General features: G+C 33.7%; 1 protein-coding gene across 2 annotated transcripts in view; it reads right to left on the bottom strand.

The window, feature by feature from the left end:
- Pkc53E (Protein C kinase 53E) overlaps positions 1–22,286 on the bottom strand; it is a 180,482-nt gene that overhangs the window by 87,860 nt on the left and 70,336 nt on the right. The window lies entirely within an intron of this gene.

Here is a 22,286-nt window from a genome sequence, read left to right as displayed (position 1 = left end):
ACGATCATCCCTCCATGAATAAAATTCCCAGAAACACATCAAACGTCGAATACACAACGAGGGGAAGATACGAACGGAAAAGGCTTTTGAAAGCGAGCTTAAAAGTTCCGAAGGCATCGAAAAGAAATAGAGAATTTTAATATTACAATGGACCGTTGACACATTGCGTCGATAAATTCACTAATAATTTATAACACGTTCGTTGCGGAATTTTCCCTACGCAAGTTTCGCAAACCGTCGACACAGACGTGTTCTACTCGAACAATTCAGAAGTTGGTAGACAAGTCCTGGCGAGATTTTAGGTATCTAGCGTGTTATTCCACAGTGTTCGAAGACAAGTTTGACATAAGACACGACCAGAGACAGATATAAGGGGGCCCGGTTCGGGAAAATGGGAAACTTGACGATATCGGGCCAATTGCCGTGACGCAGTAGCCGAGCAATGTGGTGCGTGACTTACGGGCGCGAATTATAACTGGCGTTCGTTTCGATGATTAGTTTTAGTTTGTGTTAGATAGGTGTAGAATTATGTAATTAATATTTATTGGATTCATATAGAAAAGTTATATGAAACAAGTTGGCACAAAGTTTATAAATATGAATGTATTATACATATATGTGAATATGTGAAATTTGGACATTAAACACCAAAATGTGACACAAAGCCCAATACGCTCAAAGAAGTATACAACGCTGTATGTTCGGCATAATGAGGACAGATAGGAAACAGAATGCGTAGGTAAGAAATATGACAAGGTAGTTAATATAGTGGAGATAGTGAAGAGATTGAATTTGAATTTGAAATTGGTCACGTAACTAGAAGAATGGACGAAAGTAAAAGAGTGGAAGTAAAGGAGTGGAAGCAAGGAAGATGAATGCATGAAATTATAAAATTATAAAATGTGTGGGGTGAGATGGATGAGAGCTGGGCAAAAAGAGACGAATGGAAGCGTGTTGGAGAGGACTTCATCCGAGCAGCGGACCGTGAATGGCTGTAAATGATGATGTGTATTCAAATATTAATGTGAATCAGTATTTATTTTTTATATTGAGCAAATTTTCCATTGAAAAGTTTATGATTCTGTCCGTATATATACATAAATAATTGAATAATATACAAATAAAATATAATTTATATAATTACACTGTTCGACAAATGACGACTTTTTTTGGTTCAGAGACGAGATGTGACTTTTCTTACAGATCTATGCCCAGTTAACACTGGTAATAAAGAATGTAGATTGGCTCGAGTTTCGGAGAAATGTGTGTTTCTTAAATTGCGCGATTTTTCTATATCTTGGTGTTATTCAGTCGATGTCTCAAAATCTGTCAATTTCCTGTTCAAAATGAATATTGGAATCTATAGTCGGGTATTTTTTCTTTCATTTGTAATACTTTTCAGCTTTCAAATCTGGCGAGCTAAAAACTCGCTACTATTATTTACTCGTATTTACACGAATAATATATTCGCTAAATGCCAAAATGAAACATGAAAATTCTTGATTTTTTGTATACAAACTAAAACTACGAGTCTCGCGATATATGAATAATAAAAATAACAATTATAAATAATAAAAAAATTGTCTTGGAACATCAAACTTTTGAATTTGGAATAATCAACAAAAGTATCTCACTAATGAAGATGAAATACAAAATATAAAATTCCGATGATGTAATTAAAGCATATTATTGTAATATTATATTATGGCTACAAACATTTTATACGTATATGAAAATTTTCACAATTTACTGATAGTTTCTGCGGTTCGACAGTTTCAGAATCGTCGAAGGGTTTATTTCAAATAGAATACGAAATGCGATATTTTAGCATTAAAAGACGACCGCCGTACTGTTGGATGTTGTTTAAATGAGGCAAGACGATTTAAAACGGAGCAATAGTTGAACGGAACTAGCAGAACAATGCTCAACTAACATTCGTGCAATAAATTAAAAATGGAACGTTTTATCTACGAAAGAGCTAGCCGAGATCACTGGAGACCGACAAATACGAAATTTTACTACTTTGCATGAAGGATAGCATACGCGTCAAGAAATAAAGTACGATTAGGTTACGAAAAAAGGCATAGAATATTTCGTGTGCTTTGGGATGGATATATTGTGTAGATATGTACGTGTGCGAATTTATGGTTCCGGTGAGGGGCTCACTTCCTTCCGACGTTACTCTTTTGGGATTTTTTTAGGCAAAATATAAAAAAAATAATATCGTGGGGATGGTTTCGCAGCTTATCGGTTCTGAAATTCTGAATAAAATCGAAAAAATATTTCATCGAAAACAAAATTAGGAGACTACGATCAATGAGCGTCAATACGCGAAAATTACAAATATGGAAGTATAGAAATTCTTTTAGAAGAAAATATGAAGTGGATTAATATAAGCATGGTAATATAAAATTTATCGGCAATATTTGCAGTACTATATATAGGTACAAAAATGTTATTAAGGAAGTTGACTTTTTTTATGAATAATCTATATATACTTATATGTATGTATGTATGTATATTCATAATCAATAGCATTCAAATGAAGAGTCACATAAAACTCTATTGGTGGATTTACGATACGAATTAGGAAAGTGTGCAATGAATCTAGAAACACGATATACAAAAGCCATAAAACTCTGTCGTTTCGGTCGAAAGCAAATTAATGTACATATTTTGGCTATAATTTTCGCCATTCCATTTGGTGTTGATCACATAAACAAGCAAATATTCACTTTAAATGCGTTTTTTTTATATGCTGATAAATAACATGTTTAACATGACAGTTTTTCGCATTGAATAGAAATAAATGAAGGAAGATAGACAAGACACGCGAGAGTTGAGAATGACATAAAACATTTGCGGCCAATAGACGTTCACTTCTCGTATTTATAGTTGGAGTTGTACTAATAAATCTGATCTTTTTTTTCATTTCATTTTCTTTGACTTCAAGAGCGGGATCAATCACTACGTTCAAACACGAAGAACGTTTCCTTTCAAACATAAATTTGAAGTTGATACTATCGTATGATTTTCAGCTATTGTATGAAAAATGAAAACGAACATATGTATGCAAAACGTCAGTTTGTTTTCATAATTAATATTTTTTCACATTAAATTGAGCGAATTAATGACCAATTAAATAATCCAGGAGTACAGATATACATACAAATTTTACATAATATGATTATTAATATTTGTTAGTACTGTACGTCGCATTTGGATTCCAAGAACGAAAATATCGAAGTAAATAAATTTATTTGAGTAAGTGAAAATTCATGTTATTTAAATGGTACGTTTGAAAAAAGTAAATATTGATTGATAGCTTTGACCATCGTGAGATTCTATTCAGTTAACTATAATAAAAAAAAACGTGTTGAAGTTAGCACCATTTGAATACTTATTGATTTAACGTGAAATACGTCACGAAACACACAATTTCAATGATAAATCGTAAGTTACGATTTGAAGCGTATATTTAAAAGAATTGATAGGTGTCAACCGATAACACTACGCTCTACTATTTTTAGTGAGCGTAATATGATAATGGTAAACATAAATATTACATTAGACGAATTTAAAATTTGAAGAAATGTAAAAAAAAAACAGATAAATCCAATTTATGTATTTGTATTTTTTCCAAACTCAAAAGTAAACCGCAGTGAAATATGAAATATATTGGAGAGTACATGCACACAAAAAAGAAAAGTTTTGAACAAAAAATACGACTTCTTTACGGTTGTTGTTTGTTGGAAAAAAGGACACGGGTAAAAAGTTGTATTATAGGATTATTCAAAATGTGTAGACATAGAAAATGGTATTAAAAACTGGTACAATAGGATTATATTACCTTGCGCGTATTTTGCATGGCCGGATAATTTATTCAAAATTTGCAGAGCGCGTAAATTCAATCTTACCTGAAAAAAAAACAAATAAAAATAAGTTAGTATATAAATAAAATTCTCGATATTTCAATGACTTTTATATATACACATGTATACTGAATAGTATTCGACAACACTTTCAAGTTGAACCTCTTATATTATACATAAGATTCTGTCGCGAAATGTTCGAAAAAGATTTCACTCGCACAAAGAAGAATAACACACCGAAGAACGCTTAAGACCCGAACGAAAGCTGCATCTCATTTCGTCAAAAAAGCGACAAATTTACATTTATTTCAACCAAACAGTGGGTGAGAAGCGGAACGGAATAAGAAAATAGGGAACCTAACGACGACCAGTAACGAGACGTATAATTTAGAATGCAAGGACCAATCTCGTAGCTGATCTGAAATTTATATATCGAAAGCGGATTACCTTTGTGAATCGAGAATTTATTCAGATGGTTCACGTTCCACTTTAAAGAGGAGTCACTTTTCCGCGGAAGCTGCCCATTTTCCGGAAACGGACGCGAGCGAATTATTCATATGTGTGCGAAAATTTCACACGTACATATGTACGTATCGTTAGAATATTGATGTACGTCAAGTCGCCGGAATTGATATAAAATAAACCCATTTTTACAATATAAATACATTTTTAAATTAAAATAACTCACCGACGCACACATAAATAACATTTAATAATCGCGTTATAAAACGGAACAGTTCATCCGACACGTATTTTTCTCCGCAAACGCACAAGCCGACATCCACCAGTTTTCCCACGAAGATTTTACACCACCACAAACCGGCTCAGGAAAAATATGCTTTCTCAGTACTATTTTTAAACACTATAAATTTTACAATTGTGCGGTTCGTTTCATTCGAAGATAATCTCGTAGTCGACGCCGAAATAACTCCCACAACCGAATATACATACATATGTACATATTCTCGAATGTAAAATTGAAGGCGTTTATATGCATATCCGCTCCATGATGGTGAAATCTCCCTTCGAGTCACGAATTAGCGAAGCGCATCGACGCTGTATTGAATTATCGCGTAGAAGTAACGTAGAAGTGTCACTGTCTGTGATATCGAAATCAACATACCGACTCAACTGACGTGTTTGAGTTGACGGAATTAATTGTATAAAGCTGACAAATTGAATAACCGGCGCGTTTCGAGATGAACCGTTTCATGAATATGTAACTCACTTCGAGATCTCTGGTTCTGTGCTAATACTCTATTCATCTAGTGAAATTTAAAAAAAAAGAGGAAAATCTACACTACCGATAAACGAAGAAGACTAACTATAACTAGTAGATAAATATTTGCTATATCCATGTGGGTCGGGGTCGGAAAACTGGGAAGTATTAAGCTGATCAACCAGTGGCAGTTAGTGGAGTAGATGTGAGTTATGTGATATTTTTTTCGTAAAATGTAAAACGAAAGGCTTTAGCGGGAAAAATTGACAGATTTAACTGATGCATGATTTAAGCGTATGCAATACGCTGACCACACACAAACGAGTCCATCGTCTAGTTTGCTTAATACGATGGATTGGATCAAGTATATGTACATGAAACTGTGTGGCTGTCAATTTGCATGACAATTGTATATCAACAGAATATACATACATACATACATATTGTATATGTTAAGCAAAGATTCTCGGCCTATGATCAACGAACTTAATGATTGTTCGTGGATAGATATCAGGAGATAAAATATATATACATATATTATATTAAATTAATTAATATTGTCATCTAACGAAGGCTTTTTTTTATTTAAAAGATATATTAATAATACCGGGCTAGCACGATGCGAGTAGCTTAGACGAGTAACTTGGTAGTTACTCGTAGCGTGGCAACAGGTGGTCCAACCGTTTTTGAGCGTTTTGGAAGTTCAAGTTACTCGCATCGTGTAAATCCAGTATTAGACAGATTTTCAACGCAAAGGAAACAAATACAAGTACATACATTTGAACAGTATTAGTAATCAATGATTGTAAATATATATTAAATAAATACTTTTTTCGAATGATAAATATGCCTTTATGAGATAAAAACAGAGTACACATTTTAAATGAAATTATAAATTGTAAAATAATACCTAATTGATTTACGAAAAAGCAGTAGCTAACGACACTTTAAATTTATGTATAAATTTAGTATTTTTGAAAAAATTATGGATATTTTAGTGCAATTTACGATAAAATTCTTGAGAAGAGATAGAAAAAATAATGTATGGGGGAAAAAGTTGATATAATGGAGAGAGTAAAGCGATTTAAATGTCAATGGACGGACCACGTAGCTTGAAGAACAGACGATAGTTCGATGAATAAAATGCTCAAATGGTACCCGAGAGACTATAAAAGGAAGGCCACAGGGGAGGTGGGTGGATGAGTTTAGAAAAAATGTGTGGAATAAGATGGTTGAGAGTTATCCAAAATACAGACGAATGGGAGCGTGTTGGAGGGGCCTTCATCCAGTAGTGGGTGGTGAACGGCAATAATTGGAAATAACCACTGATCTACTTGGAAATAACCACTGATCTACTTGGAAATAACCACTGTAATGTCGCTTTGACCCAATATGTAATTTAAATTTTATACAATTCTTTAAATCTGTATATATGTATTGTAAGTACACTTAACTGGCCATGCTGTAAATTAAAAACAAACCATTTCACATTACATATTATAAAATTGTTACTAGTAAGGTATTCCTGTAATTTTATACTTGCAATGAAGGACATGATGTGAATTTTTACTTCGATTAAGTTAATTCAAGTAAAATCAAATATTATAAGCTATTTAAAAATATCAAATGACTAAGTAAACCCTAAATAAATAAATTACAATTTAAGAATCCTCATTTCGGAACGGTTAAAAATCTCCCCCGAAATGGGGCGGGCGTATATACGAGTTCCAAACAGTTAATTTGGAAAGAAATTTCCATTCCCCCTCGCGAACCAATATAAAACCCTGTAACGGGAAAATTCAATAAAAACCTCTTAAAATCTTCGACGCTTGTTCTCGATTCTCGTCATACCGTCAAAACACTCATCCGCCATCGGAGGGATGGCACGAGAGATGAATTCCAAATTACTTCCAATATAATTTCCTTATTTGTGCGGTATATTTGTGTTTGCTCATATCTGGTTTTCTCATCCCCCGCCCGGTGGATGTTATTTGAGTTCCAGACCACCCTGTACCGTCGATGATGATGATACGTGTGCGATGTGTGTAATCACACACGGTTCTACCCGGTGTAAATAAACAATGCAGAACCGTTTACGAGTCCGTTCAAAACGCTAATAATAAAATAAAATAAAAATACACACACACACACACACACACACACACACACCTACGTATGTATTTCGTGTAATGGTAGGAAAAGAGTTCCAATTACACGAACGATATTCACAAAAGGTTTGCCCCGTGTGCAATAGCCCGTGACAAGGTTTTTAATAATGTCTCGAAGGGATCCGGCCAAAATACCTGAGATATTTTCGTGCATGATATCCAGATAATAATCCAAAATAGATATCGAGGCCACCGCCTCTCAACGAGATTATTTGTGTTTTTATTGACTGTTCGGCATATCGACATAAACCAATAAATGCTTTTCGGAACATTGCAATACAAAAATTATTTGTTTGAACTATACATATAATATTATACATATGTATGTAGATCGAAAATGTATAGTATTAATTTCGTTACTAATAACTACATATGTATATATAATTTACTTGGATTATTTATTATTTAATCTTCTTCCTTGGGTATTTTTTTTTTAATTACATTAATTATACAGTGGTGTATTGGATAAAACTGTATAAATAAATATATCATAATCACCATCATTCGTCAGCCATTTCAATCTCTTTACTCTAACCATTACATCAACCGCCTTTGTCGTGTTTCTAGCCCACATATTCCGTTTTCTATATTCCCTCTTTATGTTAACCATACAGCGTTCCATGCTTCTTTGAGTGCACACATCTTTCAAATTGATTGCAGATTTATCACATATATTTATTTATTTATTTAACAGAAATATCCTAATTAAAAATTAACAACCAAAATATAAAACGAGTTCGAATTTTGCATGATCACAAAACTTAATCTATGTTTGCTACGTACAGAGATAAAATAAAAATAAATAAATAAAATAACAAACTAAAATATACATATGTACATGAAAATATGTTTTTTAATACGAAAAATTTTGAATAAAATGTATGTATACTCCTCGTGGTCACCTTGTACATATATGCATTTATTGAAATATTTATGTAATCAGGACAAATCATTAATTTAAATTTTTAATAAAATAAATGTCGTTTCAATGACTCCAGATTGATTTATTCATTTATTAGAAACCATATGAAGAATTTTAAGTAAATGGTCGATAAGAAGGTTGTACACCTTGAAAATTCGCATTTAAAAACGTTACTTATATGCATAAATACGTTACGTGTTAGTTTAGTTAAACTCATCAAGAACGATTGATGTTGAAATTTTCAGAAATATGTACATATCTATATACGTATGTATGTAAACGAAAATGTGAATTTTCAGGAAATATATGTACATATGTTGTACATGCATTAGAAAAACAATCGCAATACATCTTGAGTTTGTGCATGTATACAATTTAAAATTTCTGGAAAAACATTTCTACCGAATTCTTAGATACACCACTGGCGATTATAATACATGCGTAAAATTGCGATGTCGAATGTTGCTTACGATTTTAAAAAAATTGCAAAATTTGAGGTAAAGCGCGGCGTATATAATCTTTTAAAAGCCTCCGGCGAAGCCCAAACAAAAGCTTAAGCCTCCTAACAGGGCTGATGGGATTAAACAAGCCATCGTAGATTTATAATACAACATGCAAACCTAAGGAGAAGTTTCGACTTAAAACTGTGCATACAAAGCATCTAAAACCATTACATACCTACATTATATCATGCTTCTTCTTTGTACCGCAGCAACAACTCATTATTACAAAAGAATAAATAATATTTGCAATTTAATAAACGGTTCACATTATATTACGACCGATGTATCATACGAGGATATCAAAAAAATTCCAACGAAACAATGGCAATAAAACGAATTCCACGGAATCGGATATTTTGAGATAATTCCATTGCAAAATTGCTTTATAATTTAATCCCATAAAACACGGTACATATTATAAATTTTCGATACGATAGAATGAATCATAAGAATTTTTAATACATCAATACTAAACACATGAGAAAAGTCACTTGTTTTGCATGTATAAAATTTTGTATGTAACATATGTACATACATACAAATGGCTTGCTCTAGTGTCCTGATGCAGCTCTTATTGCATGTTTTCAATCGGTCTCCGTCACGGGCCCGAATGTGAAACGCCCGAATAATTAATAATTAATGTGCTATAATCAATAATTATAATTAAATAATTAATCATTAATCATTAATAATTAATAGTTAACAATTGAATAATTAATAATTAATGTGCGCGCGCAGAATACGGGAGGAAAAGCCTGTTCCTCTTGTTCCTGTTGTATCCTGCTCGCGCAAATTAAGTGAGTATGTACGTGAATATGTACCGTTTACCATGCACCCTTTTTTTTATCTTTCGACTTGAGATTTTTGCCTTCCAATATTTGCGTTTTCGGGCGTTTCACATTCGGGCCCGTAAGGTAGACCCGTTTTCTATATGTCTCTTAAATCCTGTTCCTTTCCAGCGTTATGGAAGTGTACCCGGATTGGTCCTATACATAAGGGGGGTGACAGATCCTATATAGGAAATTATAAGACTATCTCCCTCTTGTCTAGTCCTGCTAAGGTCTTCCGTTTCTTAAATTCACTGGATGGTGCCATTGACATTTGTTACATCTCTCGTCATTTTCCGCACCATTTCCTCGGCTACGGAGGTAGCGAACAATTGGAACAGTTGCGTTAGTTTGATCAGTTTTTTTATGTCATGTTTTTTTGTTTATATATTTTTACTTGTATTTTCATGTACTTTTTTCCATTCTTAATCTGTTTAATATACTCGTCGCTTTGGAGCAATCTGTTTGACGAGTGTGCTTGATTAATTGATGTATAATAAAATAAAATATGATACATAGGATATTTCATCTTTCAAATCAAATTTAGAGTAAAGACAAAAAAAGCAAAAATCTCAGAATCGATACCTTTGTAAGTTGAAAAAAATTTATGTACAAAATTTGAGATGTTATAAATTAAAATTCTCTTTGGTGAAACCTCTTTGATATAGTACATATGTATATATGTACATACGTACGTACAGTATCCAAAGTCAAGATTTAAGAAAAAAAAATGAGAGTCGCGTGAACATCTCATCGATGAATACTTCTAATATAATTTTTTGCATAAATGAACGACATATTATTGCGGGGAGCGTAATATTTAAATAAATTTACGTAGAGAAAAAAATTTGATGAAAATCGAAGGCAAAGTAAGAAGATGGGCATTAGTCGAAAACACACGGGACGCCCAAACATGTCAGATTATGTTGTGGGAAGAGGGAAAAAAACGAAAAAAGTAGGCGGAGCGTGAAATGTAAACAAGAAAAATAAACAATCCCGGACGAAGGCTGTGTTACGGTGTGCGGGGAAAATAGCGTTAAGTGGGAAAATACCGGGAAATACAAACGCGTACAAACGAGACCAAATTAATTCGTTCCGCTGTCGAACAATATTTGATATTCATTTTATTCCATTAAATTATACGAAATGATGAATAACACAAAAAAGGGAATGTTTTTCGGGCAATCCCTTTCAAAATTTGATTACGCCCTTTTTCTAAAATGAACAATTTTATTGAAAATAATAATAGCACTCAGTCGAATCTCCCCGAAATTTATATTAAAATATTTGCATAAATAATATAGCAGCCCAGTAACATGATTCATGGTAATACATATATTGTATATTACAATAACCTAAAATAGTGCAGCTGTCTTTTAAAAAAATAAATTTACAATACCGGAAATTGACCATTATCGAGTTATAAGTGGTTGTGGCTATTTGCAGGTACTATAATCTGCAAATTATTGGTTATTTGCAGGTACTATATCTGCGAATTATTGGATATTTGCAGGTACTACATCTGCGACAGGCGCAAAGCCTTCTGCGCATGCGCGTAAGCTATCACTGTCAGCGTGTTAAAATTTTGTTTTAAACCTCTTAAAATTTAGTTCGAACTCGTAAAGTGACGTAGAGTAAAAAATATAATCAAAATTAGTTAATATTATTCATTGTTAGAAAATTATTATCATATACGACGTATATTACCTACATACAAGTACAAGACGCGAACTACCTAAATGATATAAATCCATTATAATAACGTGCGAAATTTATTTGCCTCATGTATAATGAACGATTGATTAAACGGTGACACGACAACTCGTTCACAGATTTTCCGTACACCGAGGATGCGCTCCAGGCATGACGTATACGGCCATCTCTTTCTTTGTTGTTGTCAGTTGTCAGGTAACCTGATTAAACAAGTCTAGCATACATTAAATGTAAGAAATTATAATCGGATTATAAGTTCACGCGCATGCGCAGAAGGCTTTGCGCCTGGCGCAGATATAGTACCTGCAAATAGCCAATAATTCTCAGATATACTACCTGCAAATAGCCAATAATTCGCAGATATAGTACTTGCAAATAGCCACAACCGTTATAAATAGCTCACTGTAAGTGCTTAGCGCATCTGAGCGAAGAAACAAGTACTCGATAATATTTCACAACATAATTATTATATTGTGAAATAAATATTATACTACAACACACATACATACATACATATATGACGTACATAAATCGGTTCAATTTAAAAATAAACTGAATATTTATATGTATATAAAAAGACAGTCACACTTTAGAACCAATAAATTTACTATACTGAATCAAGGTATACCAACTCGGAAGAAATTCAAGCATCGAAAATTTAATTCGAAATTTGGCATCCCGCTGTGAAATATCTGCATGAGTTTTGTTTTTCGACAAGTTTTTCTAACATTAGCTCAAATATGGGAATCACTGTTAAACCTATAACAGTGGATTTAAGGATTTGAGCCTGTGTGCCATAGCATAGATTATGTTAGCAATTGTCTTACATGTGCAAAACTAACTATATAAAACACGTGCTACGTGCCTCTCTGTGTGTTTTCGCCCTTAGTTTGTTTAATTTAAAGTTTTCATACAGCTATTTCATGGATGATATTCAGAATATTATTTCATGGTAAGAGTCATACGTTTTAATATATGTACATACATATGTATGTACATTGAGCCAGCAGTCATTATTTTATTTTTATTTTTATTTTTTTTTTATTTTATTTCATACCAGGAAGGCATTACAGGTAAACCCCAATGCGCCTTCCTGGCCAAATTACAAACAATACAGCATTTTTTTATTATAAACATAAGTCGCTAAATTACGAGACACTGACTTAAACTCGACAATTAACGAGACATCTATGAATTGTACATACATTTTTATTGTAATATTTACATTAATCATACTCAAATAGTGGTGACATAGTGGGTAGGAAGGATTTTTAGCCAATTTTTAATCGGGAATCGTTTCAACAATGAAATCAGAGAAAATTGGCAAACTCTGATAGGAAACGATCAACCAGGAGTCACAAATCCTGGTCTGACCAGCAGCATTACAGATATACTCAGAAAAATTCTTTTCAATCGAGGTCAGCTCAAGGGATCGAACTCGGCGCCTCTCAGTGTTAAGCAGAAGCTTAACGACCGAGCCACGCTGCTGGCTCGGTCGTTATAAAATGGGTGTGAAGATGTTGCCTCATGTAACTAATCTTATTAATCTCCGTCCCATTCCACGAGCACAAACTATTACAAGGTTTTTTTATTTAAAATGAAATTTAAATAAGATCATTCAAGTATACACGTTTAAACATATACCCTTGTAAAATACCCAATTCTATTTATAAAATCAACATCGATTTTATATCGGTCGTCACCAATTAGAAAACGAGCCCGAAACTTTGAAAAAGGTACTACACTCAGCTGAAAGTGTTTCAGTAGCAAACGTGGTATTCTACAAGAGGTACAAGAGACCTTCGTTAAAAGTTTAACAAACTCTCGGGTTATTGAGAGAGTTCAGCCGCTTGTTTGGGCCTCTCTCCTCGCAAATGCGTTAAAAGAAAGTAAATAAATAGAAAAGGATCCATTCAAACACACACCTATGTATTGACTATGTAACAAGATATGTATGTACATATGTTTGCAAGTATGTCCATACCCTTTTATATAAAAACAGCTTTTAACGCAAAAAAATCCTCTTAAATACGAAAGCAAATTATATGTATATGTATATATGTGACTGAAAAAACCTGGTGACTGAAAATGAACACTTCAATTGAAATATAAACATTCACTAGCTGAATAAAAGCTAACTACATACATATGATGGAATAATGCAAGTCATTTTTCCAATTTTTGAATTGGAATTAAATCACAGATTTTTTAATCGATGTAATTCACTTTGTGCTATGATTAAACCTTCAAACATTTAAAAAAAATGTGAAAAGTCATACTCTCAGACTCACAAAAATATATGTTGATTTTCAAACTTCCAAAAAAAAAATGATGATTTCTTAAAAAAAAAGATGGGTTTTTGTAATTCTTCCTATTCTGTAACCGATACAGTCATTTTCTTTCTTTTTACTATTATTGTTTCTATTTGCATTTAAATAGTTTTTTTTACATTCTTTATATTGTACACAATTTTCTACATATATTTTATAAATACCTTGTATGTATTTTAAATAAAAGAAAAAACGATTAAATAACTGACTTTAATTTCAAATGTCTATAAAACACACATTGTAATGTAAACGGACAAAATACTAGTAGAACATGAAATCCATAGGAACTTAAATTTATATAGTAGGTCTTGCTAAGTTATCACCATTGTGCTATAAGAAGGCATATAATATGTATATGTTTAATATGATTTGTACTAATGTTGACCTACAAAATGGTCAGTGTGACAAGGAGACTAGTCACGTGGCGGCGTAACTGTTAGTGGTCGTTATTTATTGAATTAAACCCCATAACGCGGAGAGGGTTGTGACCACCGACACAGTGCGGTAGTCCTGACAGGGGTAACGTGTTGCGGGGTATCCGGGACCCCAGGCAGCTGGAGCTGGAGGCAGAGCGGGCTATCGACCCAAGCCCGGGATGCTGTCTCCCTCCATCTGCTCACCACCCACCCGCAATCCCCCCACAATCCAACCCCCAACATCCACCTCATTCACCGCCACCCTACTGACCCATAGACCGTATTGGCCGTAAATAAATAGTGCGCCTTTGTCCCGACCTGCGAGTTTACGTGGTGCAGTCTGAAACTGAAAATTAAAAACAAATGATTTGTGGAAGGAGATAACTTATCGAGGGTATCCGGAACGGTGCGTTCCGGTTAGTCGCGCTTCGCCTAACTCCGAACGTAACGCTACGCGCATTAATTCTCGGATCTCCCTGAAGACGAAATTCCACAATGGCTTTGAGATGTCTCAAACGTTGAGTAATTAAGTCTATTCTGCAATTAAATATTCAGGTTCAACTTAAATAAAAAGGACTTTTCACCATTACCCAATCATCATAACTCTAAACAAAAGTTATATATATATATATATATATATATATATATATATATATATATATATATATATATATATATATATATATATATATATATATATATATATATACACATATATATATATATATATACACATATATATATATACACATATATATGTATACAGCCATAGTACAGATTTAGCGTGACCTGTCATGATACTATGACATATGTATGTATGTACGTACGTATATGAAAAAATAAATAATAATAAGAGGTAAGTAAAAAGGCAGATTTCAAACAGTTTCACAAAAATCTTAACATAATTCATTAACATATCTATTGATTGAAATAGTTCATATATATGTACATATATTATACGCCAGTAGAGGGGTCATAAACGCGAAAACACTTCACACTGCATAAGTTCAGATGTCATATGCACGTCGCAGACATCGGTTAGAAAACGGAAGCACATACTCGCACAGCCTCTGAATGTATGTATGTATGTACGTACGTACGACGAAAGCAGAACGGATTTATGCACGGAAGCTGAAGTACACTTTGTACTTACGAACATCGCTAATGGAGAAACGGGGCAGCTGAATACTTTATCCTCGACCCTGTTTCAGTTTTAATACGAGCCATCCACTGAATGAACAATAATAATTGTTCGAAACACGTATACATATGTAGTCAAACAATCAAAACGTCCAAAATAAACAACGAAGACGTTCAGAAATTAAAATTTAAAATAGTAAAATGGAAAAAAAATAGCAAACTCTGGAATAAAGCAGTACGAAACTAAAAGCTAACTAAAACTAGCGCAAGAAAGCAACAGGGGCAACATTTGAACTACACAGATACTATTCTAGTGTGCACACACAAAGAGATATAATCTGCAATAAACGTACGGGAATATATGTAGTGTACTACGAGGGTTGCTCTTAAAGTTTCTGGTCTAATAATTAAAAAAAATATATTTACCATCGAAATTGGTTTTATTGTAAAGTTTATCATTTTTTAGCATAAACTTTCTCAGAACACTTTGTCTTACAATAACTTATTCTTTTGTTTGCGGGGACTTGAAAAAGTCATAGCTGTCAAAAATGGAATTAACACGTGAACATTTCCGTGCGATTATTTTTCATAACTTTCGAAGTGGACTATCAAGGCAAGAGTGCATCGATGAACTTATGTAGTTCTTTATATGGTGATAAAGCACCATTCTACATCACTGTGAAAAACTGGTATAACGAATTCAATCGTGGGCGTAGTTCGCTCCAGGATGAATTTTTGAAGGTCGTCCAAAATCAGCTGTTACTCCAGAAAATATTGATGCTGTGCGTGAACTGATAATTCAAGATCATCATGTGACATACTGGGAGATTCAGGCATCCTTGACCATTAGTATGACACAAATCAATAAAATATTGCATAATCATTTGGCCGTAAAAAAGATTTGTTCGCGTTGGATCCCGCATAATTTGACACTCGCGCAGAAAGAGGCTCGTGTCGATTGGTGCAAGGAAATGTTGCAAAAATACAATCACGGTGAATCAAATGCTGTGTATAACATCTATCTGCACAGGTGACGAATCATGGATATAGACATATGAGCCCGAAACAAAACAGCAATCCACCGTATGGGCCTTCCAAGATGAATCAAACCCAACAAAAGTTGTTCGCGCACGAAGCACTTCGAAGCAAATGATCGCCTGTTTTTTCGGAAAAACTGGACATTTCGCAACCATTGGTGGAACGTAGAACGGTCAATTCTGAATGGTACACAACTATTCGTTTGCCAGAAGTTTTCGTAGAAATAAGGAAAACCAGCTGCCAAAGACGAATCATTCTCCATCACGACAATGCGAGCTCTCACACATCAACTACCGCCTATTTGAGCACTCAACACATCAAATTGACGGGTCATCCACCGTACAGCCCTGATTTGGCACCCAAAGACTTCTTTTTATTCCCGCACATCAAAAATAAATTACGTGGTCAACTATTTTCGACGCCCGATAAAGCGGTTGATGCGTTCAAAACGCTTGCTTTGGAGGTACCTCAATCGGATTGAAAAAACTCCTTCACCAAATATCCCAAATATCCCTAAAAAACCCCACCAACCAACCAATCCCAACATTCAACCAACAACAGACGTAACTTCTATGGCGTCTATGACGAAGATGTTGAAGATCCTCCAGGAGATTCGTGCCAAGGCCAGCGGTTGCACCGACAAACTAGAGCTGGCACTCATGCTTGTCGAATATCTCGATGTCTTTGATTAACGGGAGGCGCCTGAACATTCTAGCTTGGAATGCTCGTGGACTTAAGAATAAGATTGACGAGCTAGAGTCGGCGATCGGTGAGTACTGTGTTGACATAGTTTTAATCTCCGAGACCTTCTTAAAACCTCATATCCGTATTAACCTACCTAACTTTAACTGCTATCGCGAAGACCGAGAACAGCATGGAGGGGGAGTTGCCATTTTTATAAAATCGTCAATTAAACATTGTCGCGTAATAACCCCGCCACTAAAAAATTTAGAACTAACCGCCATCGAACTAACAATTAACAACACCCATCACATAGTAGCATCCGCTTACAATCCTCCCCAAAAACGATTATTGGCATCCGATCTTAACAAAATATTTAACATTGGTAGTTCGGTAGTGGTAGCTGGTGACTTTAATGCCAAACATCCGTTATGGAGTTGCGTAAACACTGACCTACAAGGCACAACTCTTTATAAATACATTCAACTAACAGATACAATCTTACTTCATCCGGATACATACACACACTATCCCACAAATAACTCACAACCATCCACACTAGATCTTGTCCTCGTCAAGAACTGCCCAAAAATATCGACACCAAATGCCCTTCAAACCCTGTCGTCTGATCATCTCCCGATAATCTTCTCAATCGACGGGAAACCCGAGGAAATCATCAAGCATAGTTGGGATTACGGGAGAGCTAACTGGCGAGAGTTCAAGTCATACATAAATGACCAAACCATTCTAACTTCAACCACACTCACAAACAAAACCGAAATCGACAGCTCCATAATACACCTAACGGAATCAATAACTCGATCCAAACACCTTCACATACCTAAGACACAATACATTGAACACAAATTAGAGATAACTGACTTTGTTGCAAATCTAATTAAAAGTAAAAATAAACTCCGTAAAATTTGGCAAACATCAAAAAATCCAGCATTGAAAACATTAATTAATAAGCTCACATATCAAATTAAAATTAGAATCAAAGAAATCAAAAATGAAGCTTGGTCTAAAAAATTAGAAAAATTGAGCTCAGTTGATGGCTCTCTATGGAAATTAGCTAAAGCGATTCGCAGGACAAAAAACTCGATTCCTCCATTAGATGATGCAGGAATCTCAGTGACGCGTGATTGCGACAAAGCAGAACTATTATCAAAATCCTTCCAAAAACATCACACACTCACACAACATTACAATCACATACCAACGCATAATAAAGTCAACCGGTCCATTAAAATCATCACAAAAACTCCCACTAACAGTACTAAAAATATAAAATTGGTGCATCCGTGTGAAATCCAAAATATAATACGTAATTTAAAAAATAAAAAGGCACCTGGGCGAGATTCAATAGATAACATCACAATCAAACAACTTCCATTTAAAGCTTTAGTCTCACTATCTAAAATATTCAACGCATGTTTACTCACCGGGTATTTCCCAGAATACTGGAAAACAGCCAACGTAATTCCCATACTTAAGCCCGATAAAAGCTCAAAAAACCCGGCCAATTATCGACCCATTAGCTTACTTTGCACGCTTTCAAAAATTCTGGAAAAAATAATCTACACACGTTTACTTAAAGTCGTAAATAAGAAATTAATAAATGAACAATTCGGATTTCGCACTGGACATTCCACGACCCAACAACTAACAAGACTAACTGAACACGTGACGAAGAACTTTAATATGAAGAGAAGTACCGGAATGGTATGTCTCGACATAGAAAAGGCCTTCGACACGGTTTGGCACGATGGACTCATTCATAAGCTCCTTATTAACAAAATACCAAACTACCTAATTCTCATCATCAAATCGTACTTAACTCGTAGAAAGCTAGTGGTTAGCGTAAATAATGAATTATCGTCTCCAAAAATAATCGCAGCTGGCGTTCCGCAGGGGAGCTTGCTTGGCCCACTCTTGTTCTCCATATATATAAATGACATACCTATTCCAAAAAACTGTCACATAGCCCTATATGCAGATGATACAGCTTGCTTCACAAGTAGCAAAAAACCAGACACTATTCTTAAAAATCTTGAATTTGCAATTAAAACAATGACTGAACACTTCACTAAGTGGAAAATTCAAATTAATCAAACCAAAACAGACGCCATATTCTTTAGTGTTAGAAAACATAAGCCAAGTTCAGATCTGAAAATCCCCTCTGGAGAAAGTCTGAAATGGCAGTCAGTAATAAAATATTTAGGAGTAACGTTTGATAAAAGAATGAGATGGGCACCTCACATTGAGGCAGCGAAATGCAAGGCGATGCGGGGTATATCCTCAATATATCCAATATTTAATCGCCATAGTTCTTTATCAACGCTAAATAAAATAAAATTATATCGCGCGCTCATATTACCATTATTAACCTATGCTTCACCTGTATGGAATAACGCCTCGAATACTAACCTTTCCAAGCTCCAAGTAATACAAAATAAATCCCTTAAAATAATTTATAATACACCCATATATACTAACCTGAAAAAACTGCATGCTATATATAATATTCCGTTTGTTACAGACATTACTAACAAACTAACCAGTAGATTCTATGAAAGAATCACTAATAACCATACTAACACACTTGTGAAGAGTCTCGGTGATTACAACAAAATGTCTATACCCTTCAGGTATAAACACAGATTACCTAAACACAATCTGCTTTAGGTCATCGACTTTAGATAGTCTTTAATTAATATTATGTATTAGATGTATTATGAACATTTATAAGGATTGTAAATAGGTTTTTGAGCTCTTTTTCCTATTATGCTTTAGATTAACATTAGAATAATATAATACTGTAATTACTAACCAAATTAAATTAAAATTGTAAAATAGAAAATGATCAGTAGATCAGTAGCTATTAAAATAGATATAAGATGTATTGTGAACATAATTTCGTAATAATAAAAAGCATTTAAAAATCAAAAAAAAAAAAAAAAAATCGGATTGAAAAAAGGATTGCTTCGAAAATTGGTTCCAACGCATGCAAAAGTGTATTAATCTTCATGGAGAATATTTCGAAAAACAATAAAACCAATTTCGATGATAAATATATTTTTTTTCATTATTAGGCCAGAAACTGAAAGAGCATCCCTCGTATATATGTACATATATAAATACATACGTAGAAGAAGATACAGCTCCGAGCATACATACATACATATATTCCAGGATGAAATGCGAAACCATATCGAACATGTTACGTATTAATTAGCGGATACGAAGGCAAACCTACCGCAGATTAAGCTATCAGTGTGTTGATAACAATGGAAAAATATACTACATGTACACTTATGTACATAAGTTGTTAAGACGATTCTGGACAGAGTCAACAGCAACCATGTATAGTTAATATTAATTAATAACTCGGTACCTCGTAAAGAAAAAAAATGTAATTCAGAACTAATACAGTTCGAATAAAACACATTTAGAGAATTTTCAATTTTCAATAAGTAATATTGTAACGTCGACCAATCAGCGATCTGTACTCATCGTCCTATAAGCGACCTATCTCGCGCTCAAGAGCCAATGAGATCTCGCTACTAATAAACTAACATGTGACATTTCAATACGGTAAGTACATATACAAGTTGAGGGAATTGTTTCCTTGATTCATTGGAAGCTGGCCGTCTGATATGTGAACTATAAAGGTTTTGTACAAGCAAAAAAACGCTGCTAGATCAAATCTGTACTATCGCGTTTCTACGCAAAACCTTACCCCCTAGAGTGTTTTCGGTGATATTTTATCATCGTATTGGCACAGGTTGACAGGTAGTGATCGATAACGGCGATAAAATAAATGTAGGAGAAACTAATCGAAATAAAGATCGTACAAACAGCTGGAAACCATGAGCGCATTCCGTGACGCACTTTTAGTGTGTCCTTACAATAAATCAAACCTTTTTGCGGTTGGGAACTACTTTTTTAAATTATCATGGCGATCGATTTTTTAAAGTACTTAAAATTTTAAAATAATCATTTTAAAAGGCAAAATATCGTTGAATAACTGCAGCAACAATTTTTTTTAATATTTTCAAAATTTTCTTATTTATTTATTTATTTTATTCTAAACAGACCATTGTGGCATAACAGGAATTCCTAAAGCGCCACAATGGTCAAAAAATATAACACAAAAAAACAAAATAACAATTAAACATAAATTAATACAGAACAAAAATAGTATACTCATCAATTATATATAAAAAAAATACATTTGAACATAAACATAAATACATCCATACATAAACATAAAAAATAGCATTTAATAATAACAGATAAAGATACTTATGAATATGTATGTCATAAACGTTCTTTAAATATCAGTATTTTTATTCTAGATTCAATACATTCCATATAAGAAGAATTCAATTGTGTCAACGTAACATAATTTTGCAATTCAATCAACTGTAATTCTAAATTTCCCACATCTATTGGAAAAATCATTGAGATGGTTTTTGCTAGCCTTTGGACATTATTTTCTATCACATTTAAAGGCTCATTAAAGGTTCATAAGAAACTGCAATATTTATGAAGCTCATTAACCTTTTGATCAAGTCCATAGGCCTGAAAAACGCCGATAGGCATTATATTTTGAGCATGTCCAAAGTAAACAAAAATACTACCCGCTAGAGCCTTTCCAGGTAGCATCGAAAAAAAAAATGCATTGAACATGGGTCGTTTAATCCGCGTCATTCATTTGTCAACGTTTATAAAGACTGGTTTACACCGGAATTTCTGAATTTATAACCATAGCAGAATTTCCCGTTGGAAATTCCAAACTGCTGAGTATTTTAGATTGTGGCTCGGCATCTAGATTGTAAGCATTACATTTTAACAACAATGGAGAAGATGGAACTAGTTTTGGAAAAATAAATTCATTAATAGACTTCTTTTGTTTATTTTATATTGTTGCAAGATATATTAAGTCTAAACACACCTTTAAAAAACTGGAAATCCTCGTCGATAGTTATCTAGGGTAGTGATCTAGGGTTTGTTTGAATTAGCTACAATTTTATATCTGCTTTCTATTGGATTTCTAAATAATTCTAGTTGGAAATGTTGGCGAAATTTTCAGCGTGGCGGGCTTTCAACAGAAAAGACGTCAGCACTCGAAGGGTTAAAGTCAGTTCTTGAACTTCTTGAACCAAATATTTCTTGTTTTAAAAGCCATTCCTTGATTTGAAGATAGGCCGCACTTTTATCTTCTCTCTCAATTAAAAATGTACAGGTAATGACTCTCAAAAGCTAACAAAAACACATCCTTTGCTTATTTCACCTTAATTCATTATGACTTCTTCCAAACTTCCAACTTCTTCCAAAAGAATTTCAAATAGTCTTTTCCGAAGCGCTTCTTTACATATAATACAAATTTTTATATTTTATTTTTAATATATGGATATCATTATTATTTTCAAAGTTCACAATCGTAATTGA

The sequence above is a fragment of the Arctopsyche grandis genome, chromosome 6 (genome assembly GCF_051622035.1).
Source record: "Arctopsyche grandis isolate Sample6627 chromosome 6, ASM5162203v2, whole genome shotgun sequence".
NCBI lineage: Eukaryota > Metazoa > Arthropoda > Insecta > Trichoptera > Hydropsychidae > Arctopsyche > Arctopsyche grandis.
This window is presented reverse-complemented; position numbering and strand designations above follow the sequence as displayed.